We start from the raw sequence: 24,585 nt of genomic DNA on the forward strand, positions 1-24,585 counted from the left end.
AAATCCAGGTCTTTGTGCTTCATACGTGAAATACAGTTAACCAGCAGATCTGCAGCTCTCACAACCCCCTTGATCTGCTTTCCCACTTCTCTTCTATACACTCACCACAGTTTCATTGATGATCTCTGAACTGTCCCCATCTGCAATAACAGACACATGAGGAAGGCACGCTGGCGCAGGGTGGCTGAGAGGGGAGAGCCATCGAGCAAAAATGCTGCCAGAGGAAGAGAAAAACAAAGAGGTAAGAGATTGTTTGATTTAGATACGTATTTGAAGAAGACCCAGGAGGGTGCTGAAAATACTTGCAGAATCAGAGAGTGTTTAGAAGCAGGAAAGAAATAGGCTTCAATTTCCTCTCAATGAGGTAGCTCAGGGGAAACACAAAAAACGTTACTTCCCTCATGTAGCATTGCAAGTCTGGTCTCCATGCAATGTGTCCACAGCTGTGGGCCAATTTGCTTCTACTTTTTCAAACGTCACACCACCTCCCCCAACACGCTGGGCCACAGTACCACAGTATTGGAAATACTGGCATAGGCATGGTGAGGTCAGTCAGGCTGCTTTGCTCACCCTACCTTACGCACAGCAAGCCAAGGGACTCGAACTCCTTGTGCATGCAGGGAAGCATATGGGGAAACAGAGAAGGCAGTCTTTGTATGGCTTTGTTAAAAAAAAAAAATCTATAGGCTTTAGCCTTTGGCACAGGGCAGCAAGGCAGCTTGCCTCTGTACCTCTGGTACAGCTTTGGAGCACTGCTCCGAACCAGGCACCAGCTCAGTGTCTCAGCAACAATAATGTAACACAGAAAGGAAGAAAGAAAGACTGCAGCTTTTTTGGTTTGGGTTTTTAAGACCAGCTGACGTCATTGGGGAGAAAAACCAGGCGAGCTTCTGGGTACAGAAGCCCCTCGGTTGTACTCACCTCACACGAGGAGAGGAGCAGGGCCTGGCTGCTCAGGGGATGGGTACAAGGGGACACCCCCACATAAACAGGTGAACCAGAACAGGCAGTGACCCCAAAATCTGGGTGTTTACTGTACAATGTGGTGCCAGATACAGGCCGGGCTACACGCGGCTCTGCCACACTTCTGGAGCCACTCAGGGGAGGAGGTTGTGGAGATGGCTGCTAGCCCAGAGACCCAGGCAAAGGTAACAGGTTAAGTAAACCAGGTGAGGTGAAACACTGGCATGGCGCTGGCTCCACGCGCCTTCCTCACAGAAAAAATGAAGAGACCGCCTCCGACCCACCCACCCGCACGCTCCAATGGCTCAGCCCCGCCGCGAGGCACTCGCCGGGACCAGCTTCCCCCCTCTCCCTCCCGCTCCCCGGGGCAGGCAGCCCCTCGTCAGCCCAGCCTCGCCGGGGAAAGCCAACCCGTCCCCACCCGCCGCTGTCCCCGTCCCCACCTGCGGCGGAGCAGCCACCCCGGCGCCGAGGCTCCGGCCGTCGGGCGAGGCAGGAGCAGCGACCAGCGCCCTCAGGGAGGGAGACCGCCTGCCGGCACCCCTCTGATTTGCCGCCCCCCGCACCCCCTCCTGCGGCAGGAATGAGGCGAAGCAAGGGGCGGAGGGGCAACGCAAGGGGAAACGCTTCAGGGCGGCCTCGGTGGTGGCGGCGGGGCCGTGGGGCCGGCGGGAGCCGAGCGGCGGGGCTCGGCCCGGCACGCCCTACACCGTGCCCATCGGCCTCCGTTTGGTAAGATTTCTGTGTGGAAAAGGAGCTGAGCCTGTGGTGAGGGAAAACCACTGGAGGTCCTTTACGGTACCTGGTGCCTGCGGTGGCCTTCGGCCCTTGGGACACCCCGGGATTGAAGGAGCACCGGTGTCCCTTCAGGGACCAGCGGTGACGCTGAGGGCCCGGGCTGGCGGTACTCTTACGGTTATGGGTTCGCGGTTTTGAAGGTTTGGGGTTTGTAGCAGTCCCATCAGATCCTTGGGAAAAATAAGCGAGCATCAGAAACCTAAAAGCAAAAACGAATCGAAATCTTCCTGGATTCAAACACGTTCCCTGCAGGAATGGTCTGTCGGGCAATCTGCACCGGCCGGGGTGCGGGGCTGAGGTAGCGTGGCCAGTGGTGGAGGAGTTTTGAAACAGCAACACAACATGAACAAAGCCCAAAAGCACTAAAGCGCTGAGACAGTGTTCAGCGTGAAGCCTGAGATACATACTCTTATATCAACAAAATCCATTTGTTACATAAAATCATTTTCCCTTCCCTTTAAACAGAGTGGGGGAAGGGAAGCTTAAAATATAACTCAAATGGCTTAAAACATAGCTCATACTTTCAGTGCTCATTACCAGAATTATACTTTTCGTGTCTGGCTGTACTGTACGATAGATGGAATTTTTTTCCTACTTCCTGCAAAACAACATTTGCTTATTCAACTGCCTTTTAGCAATGGGTATAATCATAATCCCAAGTGACATATGCAGTGAGAGCAACTGACTACTTTCTCTCTCTCCAGCACTTTATTTCTAGAGATGCTGTGTTTAATTAGCTCCACAGTAGTCAGAGGAGGAAACGGGTCACCTCTATGTCAAATCTCTGATAGTCATCTTCCTCACCGCCACCCCCATCCCCTTCATTTGCTTTTGTTTTTCATGCTACAAGTAAGGTCATTAGTGTCAGATAGATAGCTTTTTGTGTGTGCTATGTTCCTGAATATCTGCACTTTGGGGAAGGGAGTGAAATAAACTGTGAACTCCAGCATACAGCATCTGTGTGAGGGAGGGAACATTTCATACAAATTCTATATTCAAACTGAATGTCACCAGAATTCTCTGAACAGATGATGTCATAAGTGTTGCAAAACACTGAGAGTGAGGAACCCATATGAATTTTATTTTTGTCTGGATTCTAAAATCTGTAGGGACCCAAAGCCTTCTCCTGCACCAACTCATCTTTTTTCTCTTCTCTTCCTGCAGATAGACATTTTTTCCACATGCTGCGAGAATCTGTTGTTGGACTAGCATTCCACCAGTGCCACGAGACTACACCAAAATCTATAGTTTTTAAAATAGACCTGCCACAAATGTTGAGTCACAGGGAAGCATATACAAGGGGCAGTTACTTGCAGAATACACTGCTCTTTGATCCTTGTCTGAAACAGAGTAAGCAGGCAGGCAGAGGACAGGAACAGGATGCATTTCCAAATTTAAGCTGCGCCTAAGCCAAAGTGCTTGCTTCTGCGGGAAGCAGTTTGCAATTACTGACATTGTGGCAAGGCCCAAGTGACTGAAGTCCAATCTGGAATATGACCAGGGTCATGCCTCTTTGTGTTTCTGCTGCCCAATTTTCTAACTTAGATAGCAATCCTTTTGGCAATCCTCTTGTACAGTAGGGATCCACCTGCAAAGCTGTTACTGTTTTGAAATCAGTTGTTACTGTTGAAAGAAAAGCAATGTTTTATAACACTTGCAAGTCACCAATATCTTTTTCAGTATTCTTTGATCATCATTATAGACCATGATAGGCATATTCCACATGTTACAGTTTTGCATGTTCTATCTGTAACTTCACTACCACTATATTATGTAGAAGTTAAGTTTGGTAAAGTATTTATAAAAACAGCCGAGAAAGGTATGCAAATATTTCCTATTTTTATATACTTTTCTAAGTGGGTTTCAAGGTTTGACAGTCTTGGAAATAAACAACCAAGCTCAGCTGCTGGTATAGACAGATCTCCACTGATCTCAAGGCAGCCACACTAATTTATGCAAGCTGACTCTCTGGCCCACGTATCTCTATTTATCCATTGAACAGTAACTGCACAGGCCATAGCAAATGTGAACTGCTACTGCAGTGCCTAATGTGCCTCAGTTAGTAGGTTGTATCTGAAACCTTTTCACAAAATGTAGGGAAGATTCCTTCTCAGGTGATGCTATGACCTTTTTGTATGCTGTTCAGAGAACCATCTCCTGCAGAATTCCCTGGACTTGGGGTTTTTTTGTTTTCCTATCAAGAAAGGTCAGTCTTTCTGCATTGTGTTAACTTACCATTTGACTCCTTGTTTCCCATCTCTTTGAAGCTGTGTTTGTTCTACTGTCATAAAACTCACATCTTTATTTTTCACTGTTAAATATAATAGAAGCTATTTGTCACCATTGTATGGCAGTAAGAACCATCATGTTTCGTCCTGTGAAGGTTGCATGTTACAACATGGTTGGGGTGCTTCTTGCCTAAAAGAGAGCTAATGCATTGTATATCTGATAAAAGCTGTATGGGACTGCCGGTATATGTACCCAAGTACCCAAGGGCTTTAATCAGCACCCAAGGATGATCAGTACCCAAGGACTCTAGCCTCTTCCAACATACTGACATTTATATGTAAGATAAATTAAGACCTCAGGAGCCCAGGGGCTTCTCTAAGATTCAGGATTCAAGGAAAGTAGAAGGTTTAAAAAGGGTTTAAGTCAGATAATGAACTTCCTGTGCAATACCAATCCTATAAAAAATACACAATGATGGCTTTGAACCATCATTGTTTGTTTGTGGGTTTTTTTCACATCCTTCCAGCTCAGGTAGGCTGATGACATGGACTGATGGGATATGCATATGAAATGTACTGGCAAGTAGCAGGAAATATCCCTTTATGATGATCCACAATAGGTACAAATCATTCCAGCTCAGGCTCAGACAGCCTCAATGCAGGCAAAACTCTAGAAAATAATTCTTTTAGCTCTGGTGGTCCCTGCTTTGTTACGAAGGACAGCCATTGCACACGGTCATCGTATTAAACTACACCAGGAAAGAAGGTTTGAAATACCATCTCTTTGAGTGTTTCAGCACTAGCCAAAAAAATGACAAGATTAACACAGCAGCCTTAGAAGTTTAATGGATTAGTCCAGGTGGTATTGGGGCTGCAACTTTAGACTACTGTTAGTAGCCAAATCACTTAATTTAAAATTATTTATGAATATAGTGTAAGAAGACAGTCAACGCAATAAGGATGTACTCGACTAAAAAAGACCATCTAAACAGGAGGCTCAGAGAGTGCAAGCGACATGAACAAAGAATTATTTCAAAAATTAGCAGCTGTTCTGCTTCATTCTTAGTTGAAAGTAATTGTACCAGTGACTACCAAGGAGGGAAAGGCCAAGCTCAATACATTCACATTTACAGACACCTTACCAACCTTTCTTAATGCCAGCAGTTGAAGTGGTAACATTTTTAAACATAAAATGCATATCGTTTACAAGCTTGGTGGGGTCAAACAGTTTCAGCAGTTGTTTAATGCTTCTCAGCTCAAGCTCCAGCTACAACCAGAAACATTATTCAGTATTTAAATCTTGCTATTCCTAACATTTTAGAGGTGCTGTTTTACATTATGTGTATTTAACCTTCCAGTCTGCAAATGATTCACCACTTGGCAGGCCCATTTATAACAAGTGTAAAAAAAGTATAAATTTTTATTCGTTTTTTTTCTGTTCTATTTAGAAACAGTCCATTAGGAAACATGTTTTTTCTTTAAGAAGTGAAATTAAAAGTAAGGCATGAATTGTATTAAACTGAATATCCAAGGGTCTCTTTCTTAGTGTGGTGTGCTTGCAAATCCAGCTACAACTGTTGTCAAAATCTGTGGAGTCATACTTCCCAAAGAGATGGCCAAAACCAGTAGGTTTAAAGTTAAGGAAGATACATTTATGTATTTGCATTCAAGTCACTTGAGAGCTGAAGATTTATTTCAGAGGAGGAACAGGAACTGCAGAATTAGTTCTACACTGCAAGTTGTCCTTCCAGACCAAATGAAATAAACAATTTCTTAAAATATTTATTTTTTCTGAATTTCAGGTACAAGGTATGTTTTGTACATGGGAGCAAAAGCTAAGCAATTTGCAGTCATTTGTCACTGTTCGTTGTTTTCAGAGGACTAACATGGTGCAGCAGCCAAAGCATTAAACCAGGACCCAGAATTCCAGTGCTCTCTTCCTGGCTGTTTCACAATGATTTGCAAGCACAGACAGCTCTCACACCTACCAGAATTCCCCACTGTAGTGTGGTAAAGTCTGGTCTAGAAAGAGAGACCACTAATTGGGCAGAGATTGCAAAAACACTTAGGGATAGAAGGCTCTCTCCCTCTGCTCCAGTGCATATCAAGCTAGTTAAAGAAAATATCAAATAGAAAGGAGCTGTGTAGTGGGAAGGAAATAAGCTTATGTTTTGGTCAGTAATTTATAGAAGGTTCACATTACATCTAGTCAAGGTCTGGATGTCCCCTTCTCTCACATTCATGTGAAATTACTTTATTTACTACCTAACTTAGCCTAGAAAGGCACTTCTCAACCTAAAGCTCTGGCAATTGCCCCTGATTCTTCAAAACTGGCTTTAAATTACAGTTTAACAAACTGTCCATGACACAGGAAAGGGCAGAAGGGAAGTATTAACATGCTGAACTGTTGTGTGATACGTAACTCTCTTTAGGGCACAGGAGTAGAAATGAATGGAGATGAAGAAGAGAGTAGCGATCTGCCAAGCACTCCTCTGTTAGGAAATGGAGTCAGGGCTTCTTTTACTGCATACCTACACAGTGCCTCCTATTAAAAGGTTGGGACTTTCAGCAGTGCTGAAATTAAAAAAAAAACCAACCATGTTTTTTTTAATTATTTCATAGAATCATCTCTTACAGTCAGAGATGTTATAAATATAGCTCCAGCTGAGATCCAGATCGGGTAGATGAGCAGTGTATCTCCTTTTACAGATTCTTGTAACTGGAAACCACTGTGATCATGTAGCCTGACTTCCAGAACAAAAAATACCTACTACTCATTCCCACATCAATGGCATCTACCCATAACTTCAGACCTTATGTTAAGCAATAATATTTTTCCAGTGAATGATTGACCTTAGCATATCAGGGTCAGATAGAAAACTGGTCAAGAAGGCTATGTTGTTATATTCCAAGACATAGATAATACAAGCATCTGAGAGCATGTGTATTAATGTTGTACTTATACCAAATGGAAAACAAAAGAGAGGATGCTTTAAAAAAAAAATATTTCATTCTTTGAATTTTCCTTCTCTTTTAGACCGACTCATCTCAGTCCATTTGAACAGAAAAAAGATGAACAAAACTTGATGAGGCAAGGATCCCTGCAGAGACAAGGCGATTATGAAAAAAAGTAAAGTGAAAAAAACAGAATCAGAAGAGATTAAAGTAATTACTTCAACCAAATTGTCCAAATCGTATTTAGGCCTGATCCTACAACTTCTCACCTGCAGTAGGTCTCTGTGCTTTACACCACTTTGCAGGCATGCAAAAGGTAGTAGATTGAGGCATTCAGAAGATTTCTTCTCTTATCATCATGGTAAATGTCTGGAAGTGGTAGTGAGAGAACAGAGAGCACCAGTATCATAACTAAACATCTATATGTATAGGATAAAACTTGCAGTTAAATTTTTGCATTTTAATCAATTGTACTTATTCATGAATACTGTTCGTATATAAATATATCTATTTATAAAACAGCAAACAAATGCTGTTTCCTTCCTTTCTTTTTAGTAAGACACCTATGAAAAAGTTACTTTTGATATGCATTTGTTATAGCAGATGGCAAGTATTATTATCCCTACACTTCTAACAGTTATAGAAAGGAAAAAAAGTCATATGTACATCAAACTGTGTTTTATTTTAAATATAAAGATAAAGAAAAAATTAATAAAATTAATCTGTTACCCCTTTTAGCAAAGGAAAATATTATCTTAAATCCAGTCATGTGAAGAACACAGAGCTATCAGGTTCTGCATTGTTAAAATGAATGTAAAAGAATTCCTTCGCACAGAACAAAATTACCATTAAACAAAATAACACTATGTCTGAAATCAGGGCAACATCCCCAACAGCGCAAGTAGCTGCCTTGAAACTCAATGTTAAAGAAATGTGTAAGATTGCCCCTAAGTTCTGGAAAGATGATGTTTTTTTTAAAAATAGCCTGCTAATACAGCTTTTTAATATCTAGGGCTACTTGAGGCATTTGAATGATCTTTCTATTTGGCATTTTATTAATGTAAAAGCTCTTGGAGGGATAAAAATGTTTTGAAGTGGGGTGCTATTTTCATAAAATATAAGTCTGGCTGATAGGTCTAGAGGAATTTTTTCTCATATTCTATATAAAACATACCATGGAATTTCACTAAAGGATTCTTGTATTAACGTGAAGTTGATACTGTTCACTGTGATAGAGTACTTTTTTTTAAGAAAGAGATGAAATAGGCTGAAATTTAAGCAATTAAGGCTTTTCTTTTTTTTTTTTTTTTAGAAGAATGACCACTTTCTCTTCCTTAAGGTTTTAATACATCATAGACATTATGGATATTATTCTCAGAGACATAATTCTTATCTTGTTTACCACAAGATGAACAATAGGTAATGTCACTTAAATACTTGGTTTTCTACCAGTGATATCGAATTCGTTTTGTTATCACTATCGTAGTTCCCCAATATCTTGCAACACGTGAGACTGGGTCCAAAACAATAACCATGTTCACCCAGTGCTGGGACCAGAGCTAGTATGTCGATACAAACCTGTGCTATTCTATATAAATTTGCCAGTTTGGGCTGCCACAGACTTCTTCATGCCTACTCTTTTGTGGGAAACATGGACTGTATGAACCTTTCCCAGGGACTAGAGTTAATGCATAAACCAGACTTTTGACAGTGACTGTACTCTCTGCTGGCGTGGACACCAAAATTAGATCTGGCAAGACATCCATGGCAGCTGAAGTTTGGATTTCAATTCATGAGCTTCTCTACTCTCAGCCACGCCGAGATGACTGGTATGTATTTTTTGAACCCAGTCAGGACATACTAACGCTCTTGCATCTGGCAGGTGAAGAGGAGGCATTGGTGATGTAAGTGGAAAATAGCCCAGAGCAGGCTTCTGATGCCCAGAGACATGGGAATACCACTCCAGGTACCAAAATGAATCTACCATAAACTTTCATTGACACTTATAAATCAACAGCAGTGCAGTGTAATTTGGTTCAGTGTGTTTCTTTTCCCAAAACAACAAAAGAAAGTTTGGTAGAAACAGTCTATGACACAATTAACATTTCAGAAGACTGGTAACATTAAAGGGCTTTGTATTTTTATTGGCTAAACAAACAAAAGATTCCCTTTGGGCTTCATGGGAGCTCTGGGTTATCAGTCCAAAGCTGAGTTAAATTAGAAGTGATTGGGAGCTGTTACCATCTGTTGAGTGTGTGGTGGCTTGTGCTACGTGAGTTAATATATTTTAGCAGACAGATGGGCAGAAATGTGCAGGCCTTAGTCATTCAGCACCCTTGTTAGCAATCTGAATAGAGAGATCAGGAACATGGAAGGCATAGGAGTGAATTTCTTTTTAATTCCATGACAAAGTCCTCTGCATCATGCTTTTGGCCTTTTTCAAGGATGTTTCTACAGCTGCTTCCTCTGTTATATATATTGTGTGGTTAAGAAAAGCTTTGTTCTTTCCAGGTGCTGTCAATCTTGGTCCTTTCTCTTGCTCTAAAATAAAATTTAAAAAAAAAAACCAAACCACATTTCTGTTCATGCCTTCAGGTGTTAAAACCCACACAATTTTTTTTCATGGACTGAATGTCACAGCAGTTAAATGATGATGATCTGAAAGAACACTGCCATATCAACTATGATTTAACTCTCTCTCTCTTTTCCTTCTTTCCTCCTACCCAACACAGCTTTCCAGGTCTAAAGTCACCAATTCTCCTACCATGCAAAACAAACCCAAACTGTACTGACAAGGAAACTATTGTTTAATGGACAACTGCACTGAAAATTAATGTATTTCTTGTAAAGACTGCTTCATTGTAAGGAACATTATCTATCTTACTTTACACTCAGAAAAATCTCTTTCCTATACTAGATAGTCTAAAGAAAAGGAACTGTTTTAAGCAAGAACAAAGGAAAAAGTAATAGAGCACTGCACAGGGATTAAGGAGGCACCAGTGCAGTTTTGTAGTTAACCTCAGATTTTGTGTGCTGCTTTCCTCTCTGTGCCTCAGTTTCCCCACCTACAATTGGCAATCTTTAATCCACACAAGCCCTTATCACATTCCCAGAGCCAATGCCATATCTTTCGGGTTTCCAAACATCTTTTTCTTATCAGTTACTTGTATTTTGTCATGCCTCAAATTAGACAGTAAGATTTTGGAGCAAGAAGATTACCTTTTAATCTTCAAAACATTTACTACATTTTCAGAAATACATATATATAGTTTCATAAAAAATTCTACATCAGAGAAATGTCAAGGTTGTGAAATCAGTCACTCAACATTATGAAATGCCAGCATAAAGGCTTCACATGCCCTCTGCATATCCGTATTTTTTAATGAAGTCCAGCTTTCCTGGATCCTGTGTCTGTATTTCAGTAAGACCAGAAAATGTGGTCTCTTTCTGAAATCCTTCTTAATTGCTCATCCTGAAAGTGTATATAGTAGGTGTACCAAAACCCAAACATGATAAGAGTAATTGCAGCACTATGCATAAAACAAGGGCACAGCTTTAGTAGTTCCTTACAAAATTTTCACATGGAAATTGGCTCTGTATTTCTGACCAAAACAAGTATTAATGCAGTGCAGTCAGAAGAAAATATGCCACATAACCAATGTACCAGACCTTAGAACTGGAGCTACAGAACCTTTTAATATATCTAAAAGAAAAGATTTCTTTCATTATAATTTTGAGATTAATATATCTTACTGAATGACCAGCATAAATAATGCATAAAATGTCTCTTGTCTACCAGTTCAGCAAGGTAATACAAAATAATCTGCAAATTTTAAAACTGACAGAGGACCCTGGGCTAATGGTCTTAAAGTCCCTCTGAAGACTCTTCTTTCTTTCTGGGAGGTGGGCAACAGAAAGCAGAAGATGAGGAGGAACTTTAGTAGAACAGGGTGCAGGCATTGGTTTAATAGCTTTAAAAGGTGCATAGCTTTATAGTGAATACTGATTTTGACTCTGGTGAGACTCTAACTCTGCACACGTTCAAGAAAGTACGACATGATGTAGCACTCATGCAGGTGACAGATGAATGAACTAATGCCCCATCATGGTGCTCAGAGCTCATGAAATAACTGTCTTTCATCTGAAATCTAAAACAAAAGCACAGACTGGTTATGCGCTTTAATCTCAATAGTACTTGTCTCTAAGGAAAAGCTTTAGTCCATAAAGCTCAAGCCAGATTCCACTCCGAGTAATTATATTCTGCCCACAGTAATTATGTTCCCTTTGCAGTTTCACATGGAACTAATGTCAACCCACTTGCTACACTGAACTATCTTATTGCTGTGCAATTGCTGTGAGTAGCAGAAGAGTCGCTGGAGTGGGAGAGGTAACCTGGGGCCAGAGACAGCTGCTGTGCATGGTGACTGCGTGGTGGCAAACCATTCCCTGCCAACCGACCCAGAGCCTGTACTGTGGCAGGACACACTGCTGAAGGAAGGGTTATAGTACCTGAGCCCACAATAAGTCTTCTTTGGAGATAATTCAACTTAGAGATACCTCACTAAGTGCTGTGGGATCTTACAGAAAGAAAGGCACTATGTACAAAGTGTAATGAGGTCAGTAGTTACACATTAAATGTAGCAGCAGACTCCTTTGTTGTACAGAGCAATAAGACACACGGCACTAAATACACAGAAAGCTTGAAAATACACCAAAATGGCAGTGCCTTCTCTATTCTTAATGTGGGCTTCCCTTGTCATTAAAGGCTTAGACCAGCAGCGATTGAAGTTAATGGATGTTTTTCTATGGACTTCGGCAGTTATCAGAGCAACCTTAAGCACTGTCATTCTGCCTCATGAATTTAGTATAGTCTGAAAAAGGCTCAGCCAAAGCATTGCATCAATATGAAATTCAGAAAGTGCATTAAATGTAAGCTCTAAAAGGACGTTACTGTTACGCTTTAGCTGTGGAAACTGAATGACTGGACAGTCTAAGTATGGGTTAATAGAACTGCATGTGCAACAAGCAACACTTCTGCCTTCCACAAAGAAAAAATAGCACCTGTTCTGCAGACATTTCCTGAGTGAGGAGGTTTTTAAATTTCATAAAGAGAAGAAATCTTTCACTCAGAAAATGATCGGGTTCCTGTAATAAGGACTTCCTAAATATCACTTTGTAAAATGCAGCAATGACTGGCCTGTTGCAAAGTAATCTATGAGCTCCTTCCAGTGCTTTTCTGAACAGCATTTGGACACAAATCATGTAGACGATCCGTGTTTTAAGGACACGCTGAATGCATCGGTTCACTCACTATTACTTCTAACTCAATAACTCTGTCCTCCTCTTTTTCATGTTCCTCAACAGATTATGTCAATTCTCTCACAGATATCTATCTTGCTTTTACAACTCTGATTGTTGCTTAGAGTCCTGTCTACCTAACTACTAGTTACTCAGAAAAAATGCTCTGCACTATCTTTCACTAAGCACTGGAATTTTTTGGTTTATCCTTGAAAAACCCTATAGGACTTCACCTAAAATTATGTAAATAAATATATATAACAACCTTGAATTGAATCATTAACTGTCTGTAACTGATTTTCTACAATTAAAATATTTTCCTTTCTCTGTTCATTATGTCCAGTTTGCTATGTCTGACCAATTGTAATATTCTGTTTTGTTCCTGTTTTTTCAGTGCTTGCTGCAAGCTGAGGCTGTTTTGAGTATTCAATATGTAAATAGCCTGACCGAATTCAGTGGGGCCCAAGTATTCAGACATAAACCCATGGTTTAGCACTTCCTTGGTCCAAGTGCTCTTCCTGTATGTATTTAATACATCAACAAAGGTTTTCATTAGCTTTTGTCCCAAGGTATTTTTGCTGCTAATGAACACAGGTCTACTTCTGTCTATTGTGTTGGTGGGATCTAAGAATAAAATCTAATTTTAGTAGTACAAGATAACAAGAGACAGAAATCAGCCAAAGCTGAATAAGAAGCTGCGTAGTAGATACAAGTAAAAAAAAGAGATTAAAAAAAGAGAATCACATGAATCAGATCTGTTTGTTATTTCAGCAGCTGTCTCCAATTTACCACCATGAATAATAAATCAATCGCAAAAACTAAACAGTCAAGAATTTTTATTAAATAGTACATATCACGAGTTACTGAATATTAGCCTATTACAATTAATAGCCATTGTAAAACATTATAAAATGCCTCCGTAGACATTGCCCATTTTGGCTATATAGGAGCAGAGGAATTGAAAGATAATGCTTATATAATGATAATGCATTATATCAAGACATAAATGAATACATCTAAATAAACCATGCCCAGTCTTCTAAAGGAAGGAAAGCTCTTTCTTTTTGGTGCACAGTAGGGTCCATCCTAGCAAACTTCGTATATGAAGCACTTCCATGTTACCTGGAGTCCCCAAGCCAGGTTAACAATCTTGGCTGCCTCTTCCCCCACGGCCACTCCTCAGCAGCTGGGACCGTCCTCTCGCTGGTACCCATTCATCTCCACGTGTGGCTGAACGTGCGCTGAACATTTCGTAAGTGACATGATCTGATTGAAAACAAACCAGAGACTTGGGGAAAGTGTCGAAAACCCATTCCACAGACCCTCTTTAGCACACAACCACACAGTCCGGTTGAGGAGGTGGTAGGAAATACGCAAGAATTACTTTAAGCACCTCTGCCCTAAATGATTCACAACATGGAGATGCAGGCAGGGCCTTTCCTAAAACTTCACAGATCCCCCCTGCCCACTGTGTGCTGCGCTGCCCATCCTGCATTTGTCACAGTGCTGCATCCTGATGAAACTCCAACAGATCAAACTGGGAAATGAGAGCTAAACCGTGATAAAGGAGAGCAGGTATGATTTGACAAATTGTTTTCATTCAGCAGGAAAAGAATGGTATTCTTTGAGAAATGTTAATCATAACAAATTAACACAAACCCTCGTTTGGTCTGCTTTTCAAACTGAGGGCTTCGACACGTAAACAAGTCATTGCAGAGGAGGAACAACACAGCACAAGTGAGCTGCAAAGCAGCAGCTCACCATTTATTGTGAGGCAATGGACACTAGCTTATTCGTCTTCCCTCATTTTTCTCCTTTCGAACTTCTTCTAAATCACCAACTGGCTTCTTCCCCTTTTCCTCTTTCTGGTCCTGCTTCCTTTTCAAGGCTGTTAATACTCAGAGTAGCTGATCTGCTCTTCTGTCTTGCAGTGGGACTTTGATATTGGCTGCTGGGCCACGTTACTGCTGGCCTTTTAAATTACATGCTGCTCTGGGGCTGTGCGGGAAAAATTTGCATCTCCCATGGTTAACTTTCACAGTAGTTAAGAGCCTGTATTAAATTGGTCCATTTGCTACTTTAAGTTTTGCATATGCCTTTAGCTAGCACTGCTTATAGATTCTTGTGATGTGACAGTAACAGGCAAGGAGGTGATCTGGTTTTCTTCTTCTTTAAATGGTTTTAAATGAAGTTTTTTGTCCACAGGCACCAATGGTATGGGATGTATAGAACTCTCCTCATTTCCCAGCTCTGTTTGTCTCCAGGTTCTGTGGCCTGAGCCCCGAAGGTGAGTCTCGGTGCCCATAAGCTGATGGACACTCATCAGCTAATAGAATTTGAAGACAGAATATACATGTATTACTGAAATACATTGTGAATATAATCTCCATACAAGCCTCTTACAGCTTTCAACATCTGTTCTGTTGACTGACATTTTCCCCGATGCTGTATGTTTCACAAATAAATCCCTGAGTAGGTTATTAATGTAGAAGTGTAAGTGATGTCTTTTAATGCTGATTGTGTACTTTAAAAGGCTGCTTATATGAAGGAATGTTATTTCATATTTTAAAACCACTTGTTGGCCAAGAATATTTTGTGGTTTTTCCCTTACCTGAAAACACTAGCCCATACCTTTTATTGTTCATTTCCTGACCTCAGTCATTTTTGCTACTGTAGGGTGTTTCCAAGAAAAATCCTGACCTCGCTGAGCACACAGAAACTTTATATCGACTCCAGCATGGCCAGGGTTTGTTTCCAGCTTGATCTCCAGATTTTTTGTGACGTAGCGGTTTTGCAGTCAGTAATTGGATAAGCATCCATGTTGGATAAGCATTAGCCACATTAGTTATGTTTGCAATCCATATTAATTCTTAGAAAAGAGACACGATGTCAATAAAAAAAATAACCTGTTTGTGAAAAAGAAGTATACAATTCAGAAAAACCTTTTCCCATCAGAAGATTTTTCTTTGCTGATTACTTACATTTAGGGACCGCCGCCAATGCATACAGGTCTTCTTATAGGACATGTTTCTGGCTGACCTTTTTTGACTGGTCCTTTAAATTCCATAACATCCAGAGAAGAGATTCTTAAAGTAGCTATTTTGCAACTGGTTTCTGCTTCTCCATTTCTGCCAGCAGGTAGGACATTTCTTCCAGTGTCTTTTCTTCCTTTTTCTACTTCTGAAAGGGATGGCATATAACGAAAAGTGTCTTTCCATATAGCTGCATATTAAAGTGCTTAACATAAATTTTATGTTTAAAGTTATGAGAAAAAAAGGATTGTTTATTTTATGTATTAAAGTCACAAAACTTTTCAATGAAGGTTTTATTATAAGAAAGGTTTCCCAGCTGAAGTCCATCAGCTCTGGTAACAGAACAAGCAAGCTGAAGTAAACACCTTAAATAACAGATTTTGTTTTGTGCCCTTTCCCAAAGCCTTAGTCCTCTGGTTCAATCATTGGACTTTTGCGTTTCACGCCATTTCAGCTGTTTCCCAACTCTGTGAATGCTATGGCACACATGCCTGCAGGACTTGCTTAAAACAAATTTGTGTCTGCCCATCTTTGAGCAGTAGCTGTTTGAAGAGATGTAAGATAATTTTATCAAAAAAAGATGGATCTACTGTTTATTCACCCACAGGTTTACAACAAGCAGCAACTGCAGCCCAAATCACAAAAGACTGAATAAATCTGGTCTTAAGTAAACTTTGGCCTTTCCTGGGATAGCTGAGGAGAGTCAGTGGCTGGTTTGAGCAGGGTGTTCCTACCAGGCAGGCTGGGACAGGCCGGCTGCCTCAGCTGCGTGCTTTCCTTCCCACTGGAATAAACATGGAACCTGACTATCAGGCATGGAAAGAAAGAGAGATTTGCTCCTCTTCCAAAACAGCTCAAGCATTGTGATACACTGTCTCATGCTTTTACAACAAACAGGAGCCTTTTCCTAGATATGTTCGGCCAAACTCCCAATATTTTTATTTCCATCTCTCTAGCATTGTCCATTTACAAGGAGTTTAGGGTTGTGCCCAATTTCTATTGAGCAACTTTATAAAGGATTGGGGTACTTAAAATTTTTTCTGCCAGCCCTGGTGCATGATGCAGCATAGCACAAAATAACTCACATCCTTAGCTACCATTGCTGTCCTTAGAGAGAAGAGCAATCACTACCAGTAGGTGTTTTATCCCTCCCAGCATCACCAATGCATTTATGCAGGAAGTATATATAGGCTGCGTCGAGTATTCACAAAACTGGAGATTATAACAGAATCTTTAGGGTCACAAACATGAGCTTTTTTTTGCAGCTAGGGAGCTACAAAATAACCTTTAAAAATAAGTGCATAAATGTTAACAGTTTGACCATAACCCCATATTTTCAGATGCTGAAGCTTGGAGTACAACATCAAACATTATGAGCTTCATGATAAAAATGCAAGACTTGGCAACACTGGAATTGTGGCAGCCCATTAAATTGTAGCATTTTATAATCAGGCATCTGGCATTCTTAAATATCCCACCCCTAGGCCCTGAACACTTAAACCCCAGTGGCATCCCACAGACATGAAAGGGACTCTGCCGAGGCATGATAGCCTGCCTGCACAGATCGCGTTACATGAGCATGGTAATGCTGAGGAAGAAGGTTAAATTAACTAGCTTGGACAGAGGCTGTGCCAGCACTGCCACTGTATGGACTAGCCAGCATATGTCAAATCAAGACAATATTGGTCACTGAGCCACAAGGCCAGCTGCTCTGCATTCAGCACATCATCTATTTTACAAGGATTAACAGCCCAGGATTACTAGAATGGCTGTTTGTAGGTATGTACTCACTAAATTGCAGCTCAGATAAAATTGCTGTTAACATTTGGCTTCCTAGCTTGTGTGTTTGTCAAAAAGCATCTTCATTAGATGGTCTAAAAGCAAAACCAGAATCTACAGCAATGAGGAATTTGACGGAAAATCCAGAGAAATTTTAAGAGATAAGGAGACTGAAATTAACCAAGTTTTAGTAACAGAAACTGTTCTTTACGTGTGTTTAAAAAGCTGTAAGTGCTTATCTCAAGATGCCTTTTTATTTGCTTTTTATTCTGTGGTAATTTTCACAACAGAGAAACGTAAGATTTGAAACTGTGCGTGCATGTGCATATAGCAGGTAAGATGCTCAGTGGGTACGAATCCCTGATGTCAGTGGAGCTCTGCTGATACACCCCAGCTAAATGTCTGCTCTAATATGTCTCCAGACCATTCATGTGAGGAGGCTGCTTTTTGCTATTTGACCACAAATGCCTACAGTTGCCTAGTGATGGCCTCCCAATGCAGGAGTCGGTGCCACGGAGGTACCCTCTGTGCATCTGCTCAAGCCTCTTCGGTTAACCCTTTCATTAGTACGACGGTGGTCAGACTATTACAGTGTTCGAGGCAAGAATTCAGTGGGATTTTAACTGGTTTAAGTACTTACAGACACAGAAAACGGGTAAAATAATGTTGTGTGCTCCCTGAGTTCAGGTCATTGGCAACTTCTTGGGGTTTAAGAAGAGTCTTTTCCTCCAAAATAGTTTGTTCTGTAAGATATTTTATCATGAGGTTTCCCTGACATACATGGTGGGGGCCACCTCTGAAGGAAGGATAACAAACTCACTAGACCTTCAAGTATGATATAATATGACAATTCTGACATTTCTATCAAATATTGAGTGGTGTGGGGCATGAAATGTGTACAGTTACCTCTCTTCTGTTCATTTATTCTTACTAATGGATCCTGCGGATAATGAATGCTTTAGCTCCTGTTTATAACAGATAAATGTTCTACAATAATGCCTCTCACTAAGAAAACATAATTTTAACTATGTAAGAGATTAAAAATAACTAGAGAAATATTGTGACAGATGGCACCGCTCATGCTGCCTTAACATTTGGGCATGTTCTGTTTAATGTTTCTCTCATTCTCCTGATTCAGAACAGAAAATCCAATTAAATTGGGCATGTTGTAACATTTCTGATATTTCTTTCTTGGTTTTTTTTCCTTCTTTTGCTGATGAAACCAGTGTGAATTTAATGCCCAGTTTAGATGAGGAATAGGAGGCCAGGGAAGTAATGTACTACGAGCAGACATAATGAAGGTTTTTCTGCCACACTGTGAACTACTGCAGAGGGGGCAGCATGTACTTCAGGCTCTGTGTTTTTTCAGTCCTCTACCTCTTGAGGAAATGCAGTGAGTTGTGTTAAATTCGTGCTGATTTTTCTTAGGAAATATGGCTAAGATTTCCTGAGGGGGAAAGAGCTACATGGCACTGAATTTATGTACTATTTTCCTGTGATTTTCCCCATTTTGGAGGTCTTATGTCTGCCTCTTTGGAAAGTGCAGAGGACATGATAGCCCACGCCCAAATTTCTGTTCAAGCTGAGTTAAGCACAGAGAAGTCAGACAAAAAGAAGACCCAGGTGTGCCATCAGTAGACATGTTTTGACCATGTCTGTCAAAGGATTCTAGTAGATGTGATGTTTAATTCCTTCCATCAACCTTAAAGTACTGCCTTTTCCTTTTCTTCTTTTCAACCCAATTTTAAGTGTCTGTTGGAAGAAGGAGAACATATCACAAAGCTCCATTTCAGTGTGCTATAGCTCTTGTTGTTGATGGGTCTAGACCCAGAGTCTTACCCTCTCAGAAATGTCTCCATTTCACAGGAGTGAGGCTACACCAGAGAGGCACCAAAGATTGGAAGGACACAGCGGCCACCACTGGTCTGCCTTTGGTCACTGCTCAGCTGTGAGCTGGGGGTCAGCAACCCAAAGTAGCTCTTAGGGCTCTTTGGAGAAACTCATCCTCTCAGTCTTTTTACTAAATTAATGCCTATTTCAGGCTGTTTTAACTATTCTAGGACTGTATCGCAGTCATCTTCTGGCAGTGCTTTGCTCTCTCTTAGATACCCACATTTCAGATTACATTTGAGATCTACAAACTTGCTCAAGATAAGCAGGGCCAACCTGGCAGGGTTTTTTAAAAAAAACCCTAGTCCTGCTCTTTCTCAGTATGAAAAATGTTCTTCCCAATACATTTTCTATAGGTTCTTTCTTATAGGTTTTGGAAAGGGGATGGGTAGGAGGAATGTGAGTTCTTCCCACTCAGACTCGCAGGCTAGCACCAGACAAGTCTGCAGGTGGGAGCCCTGTGTTAGGGTTCTTATATATCGCATTTTACTTCCATGTATCAGCTCTACTAAACCGGCTTTTCCATGGGCACGCTCATGTAATTCTTTCTCCTGCCATTGAACTCTCACTCCTTTGAACTAATCCCACAGGTGTCCAGAGAGCTACCAAAAGGAGTTAAGTCAATGCTTTCTCTAGCTGGTACCTCAATGCTGCAAAGTGGAAACCACCTCTCTGCTGAAGAGGGAGGAAAGTTCTCACTGTGATTCAGTCTGGTTGCATAAAGCAATCGCTTGCTGCCTGCACCTTTACCATATGGAGAAATTAAGAAAAATCTACACATGCAATACAGCAAGGGTCTGTAATTAGTGCCGTTCCCTAGAGGCCCATGAACTGGCAATGCACAACTTCTCTCTCATACTCGAGTCCTCCAGGATCAGCCTGAGGAAACAGGCAGTTAAAGGCTCTATGACCCAACTGCAGTTTTCCGTTGTGTGACAATCAGATACTCACCCTGAGGCAACAGCTGCATTTTTGAGCGAACTTTGCTACTGTAAAGTAACATCTGAAGACACTTTGGTCATTTCAATCATTTTTAAATGTTTTGTCTCTGCCATTCCCAGAGGAGAGTGAAATTTCATTCTCTTGTTTGAAGAAGAGAAAAAATATACAATAAATCATTTCCACAGGGAAGAAATAATCCTACATCTGTAACTTCAGCTCTGGTCCCTAAATGTGTCCAGCTCACTTTGAAAGAAAATAGTACTCAGCATGAGTGAGTCTCTTCTGATTGCTATTAAAACAGATACAACTGAACACTTGGTAACCGCATGAAAACTAAATTAAAATTGTATTGTAACTGGGCCATCTTCAACTTTTATGCTTTTGCTATGTGCATTTATGCATGTATTCCTTAATAGACTGATAGCAGCACACCTCAGAAAACTCCTTTCTTACAACTTGCAACAACCAAAAGAAAAGGAGAGGAGCTAGGCTTAAAAAAGAGCCAGTTAAGTGTTTTCTTTTGCTATTGCTATTGTAGAAATTCTTTTTTCTCCAGACTTCCAAGACATTTCTGTGACATCTCCATGCAGCAGTTTCTGTTTTATTCTATCAAATCAAATGAAAAGGCAACCTGCAGAAATCTAAAAATATATGGTCGCCCTCATATAAATATGAAATTATTTCAAGTGGGTATGAGCTGCTTTCATCCCTCTATCCCTCTATGAATTTTTAATGTTTGCATTTTTGTTCCCTAGATTGCTTTTGGAGGAAGACGTAACGTATTTTTAAGATTATATAGCTGATTTCCTTGTGGGTTTGTCTGTTTGTTGCATGGGTACCTTTCCTGGTGTTTTGGCAGGACTGGGTTTCTATAGCAGGAGAGGTTAATGATTTTTTTATAATGGCCACAAAGGAAGAGTGATGCATGAGCAGAGAGTCATAAAAGAAGATACAGGCACAAAAGGTCATGGGGCTATGATGTATCTCATAAAAGTCTAGGGAGGTAAGAAATCCTGTCTTCCTGCAGGGAAACTGCATAGAATCATAGATTCTTTTAGCTGCCAGGGCACACTGTTGGCTCATATTCGACTTGCCATCAACCTAAACCCCCAGGGTTTGCAAGGGGAAGGCAGGAAACAATCTCTGCCCTGAACGAGAGAGTGCTCCTCACCACTGTACCTGCAGACATCCCAAATTCCTCTCTCCCACGCAGGCAGAGCTGTACCCAGAAGAGCTTCTGCCACTCTGCTCCGCATATGAATTTTCAATTAATACCACATCAGAGAGAATCCTCAGCTGGGCTGCAAAGCTGAAGCCCTTCCTTATCACTGCTGCTTCTCTGAGCCCTGGCTGTCCATCGGCAGCCAGTCTCCCTCGCGCCCAGGGAGTAATCTCTGGGGCAAGGGCAGGCATTTTGTCCTGTGTTTCGGACAGCACCTGAGGCACAAGGGATGGCAGCTGGCAAACTCCTCATAGTCCCTATTCTCCCAAAGGCTTTCCAGTTTGCTATGCTATTGATAATAGCTGAAAATATTTTCTCACTGCATTTGCGTGTTCTTTCTTTATCCTCTTCTGTAGCTCTGGCTTCAGAAGCAACGATAGTGTGACTGGTACCCTAACAGCTCTTCTTTGAATAATTGCCTTTCTGGGAGGTGTGGGTTTAGGGGAACAGCTGTGTCTCACTCAGCTACTCACATATTTTTCTGAATAAGAGCTTCAGTCTGAGAGAGTATTTTGCATAAGCAGAATTAATCAGCTTGGTCCTGCTCTTGTGGTCATGGGGAGCTAAGCTCTTGCATGGATTTCATGCAACGTACAGAAGCTTCGCTATGAAAAAACAGTAAGAGAGAGTATGTGGCTAAAACTTCTTTAAAGAAGCAAATGCTAGATAGCAAATCAGCAGTTGCACCTTCCACTAACTGCTGTGCATTCTGTCAATCATTATTTTCTCCAAGCAAAAAACCAGACCGTTTCTTGTCTGAGTCTGTTTTGCTTTTAGGAGACCATTATATTTTTCAACCATATTTCCCAATTGTTATATGTGCCAAACAGGTCAGCATCGATGATGTCAACACCCCCACCCTCCCCCCTCTCCCTGCAAAGGAGCTCTAGAATTCTGCAAAATGCCAAAGATTTTCTGGCAACCAAAAATAATCAGGTCTGGGGGACTGGGAAGAAGGGGCATTTTCACTGAAGATCCAGTCAGGAGCATATCCCTCCTTCCTTTTAATGGTATTTCCTTTCTATTTGGTGAGATGTTTTGAAACATAAAGCTTAATTATTACAGATACTTATGCATTGCACACCTCTATGACAAACAATTGTCAAAGCCGTCAGCTTCTGCTGCCAATTTATTCGAAACAAAAACATCAGGTGGAATAGACCTTCACATATCTGAGTAATTGTCTCTTTGAAAAGAGTTCTTAAAAAAATAGATGTCAGATTCTTAGTGAATCTCATTGTTTACTCTGGGCTACAACGTCTCAAGTTAGATTTTGTATCTGACTGCTGTCACAGTTATTGAAGTCAAAACATCCTGTTCTATCTTTTGTTTGTGTACTGCAATCAGCTCCGCAAACCTGTGCAACTTGAAACACAGCTAAAAACTGCTTTATAGATGTGCTCCCTGGCATACTTTTCTTTCTCTAAGATGGACCATACCAGTAATCTTAACTGACAGAAGGAAAGCTAGCATTAGCTTTGCAAACAAATGCTCAAAAAGCAGGATGCTCAAAATTTTGTTATTTATAAAACAAAAATCCTTAGAAAATTTGCTAACTAGTGCTTCAACTATTACGATTGTGGTTCTGCAAGAAGGCATCTCGAATTGCACTCAGGGCTTACATTTGGGGGAAAAATCAGCACGCAGTCAGTTAGGGAGGAAAACTGCATTTCACTAGCACCTCTGCTCTGATGCCTTCTCTGGCAGGCACAGTGCCCAGTGAGAGCTTTTTGAGGGTGGACTGGGGAAGGTCGGCCTCTGTGGGTAACTGGAACACAGATTAGAGCTGGTGTGCTGCCGTGTCCTGCATAGCAGTCCCTAACTGCACCCTGACACTTCTCACACACTCCCTGTGGGGGTCCTTGGGCATTCCCAAGGGGAATATTTCCCTGGAGATCTGTGGCTGGTGCTGGCCTCTCCCTGTACCTTACTGGGGACCCTGGAGCCACTCCTCAGAGGCAGCTAAGTCTTAACCAGTGACTCAGTTTGGAAACCACAAAGAAATTTGGTATTCCAAAGTGACTACATCTACATGAGATAAATTCACTGTCCTTTTAATATAAAATTAAGTAGCCAATTATAATTTGAGCTGCTTACTTTTAACGCATGAAGGATCTGGGAGAGCAGTCTGCTCTTACAAAGCAGGAGGGAAAACCGTCAAACGAAGCAGAGGTTTGTCTGCTGATAACCACATTCCTTCAAGCTGCACCCAGAGTGCTCCCACTTGGCAGGGGCACGAAGAGGATTTGATCCTGCTAAGTGCAGACCAGAAGAGGAATGAGGAGTACAGCCGGCCAGATCCTGTCCTTGGACCCACCAAAGGGATATTCATTCATCTTATTTTTCTCTCCCACACTTTCTCTCTCACCTGCAGGTGACTGATGTTCTCATTCCCACTTCAAATAGGAGTGTTAGTAACCTGATGTCACCTTGTCGATTGGTTTTCAAGTGTATGGGTTGTAAATGAAGGATTTATTTTAAAGGGGGAGAAAAACACACACGTTCTTTTCCATCTGATTGCTTGTCACTACTAGAACTAGAATGCTGTTGTCCTGGTGGAGCTTGCAGTGTTCTCTGTAGCTATCTGCATGCAGAGCTGCCACATCTGCAGGTATCTGCTAGATTGCTTACTCTTCTTTTGAAGTCTCCAGACTCCCAGCTGTTATACAGACTGATATTCGTGGCTGTTTATTTGGACAACAGTTTATGGACAGACGTCCAAACACGTGGCAGCCATGTACTTGCCACACAGCTTCCGCCTCTACCTTGTTGTAACAGCAAGAGGCACTGCAAGTGGGGACCATTTTCTTAAGTGCAGTTCCTGCATCTTAGGAAGTCTTACCTATCTAATACAAATCAGGGGGATAGGAGAGGGACAGGCAAGGGTTACATATAGGCTGTTGAGATAAATGATGACCTGGGAAAGTTATAAACCCAGGCAGGCATGTAACAGGAGTAATTGTGTACAAGACTGAACATCTATTTTGAAAGTGGCGTGCAAATTCCTGACAAGAAGATAATGCTTGCCTGTAAAATGCTCTTCCCAAGGAAATTAGAGCCTGTATTATTTGGGCAAGGATTACTCACTGTTTTCCTTAAAAAGAATAAGATTGCAACCAGTATTCTGCTATAAAACTTTTTTTTTGTTGGTGAGCACAAGTGCCGGCGGGAAATGCTGTCTTTCGTAACGTTTGTAATTTAGGGATGATGTAGGTCTTCATTATGCCACAAGTAAGACTTCAGAGAGCAGAGTGAAATTTGTATGTAATATTGGTACATATATGCTTCTCATCTCAGTCTTTGTTCCTGGTTTAAAATTCGTATGAAAGCCCACTGTTAACTCACTTAGCATTTTGGCCTCATAAAGAATCTATGTTACTTGTTAAAATGCTACTACATTTTCTTTGAAGCCTGATCATTCTCTGGTTTATTGTGCTCAACCTTCTGTGATGAGTCTGTCCTCTTTAGCACAGTGTGC

At 41.2% G+C, this 24,585-nt stretch overlaps 1 long non-coding RNA gene across 1 annotated transcript; it reads left to right on the plus strand.

The window, feature by feature from the left end:
- The first annotated feature begins 1,610 nt into the window (after positions 1 to 1,610).
- Positions 1,611 to 7,474, plus strand: LOC115333787. The gene is made up of 2 exons (XR_003920920.1): positions 1,611 to 1,695; positions 7,027 to 7,474. It is a non-coding gene; the product is annotated as an uncharacterized LOC115333787 (long non-coding RNA).
- Positions 7,475 to 24,585: the final 17,111 nt, after the last annotated feature.

This window comes from Aquila chrysaetos, chromosome 21 (assembly GCF_900496995.4).
Source record: "Aquila chrysaetos chrysaetos chromosome 21, bAquChr1.4, whole genome shotgun sequence".
Lineage (NCBI taxonomy): Eukaryota > Metazoa > Chordata > Aves > Accipitriformes > Accipitridae > Aquila > Aquila chrysaetos.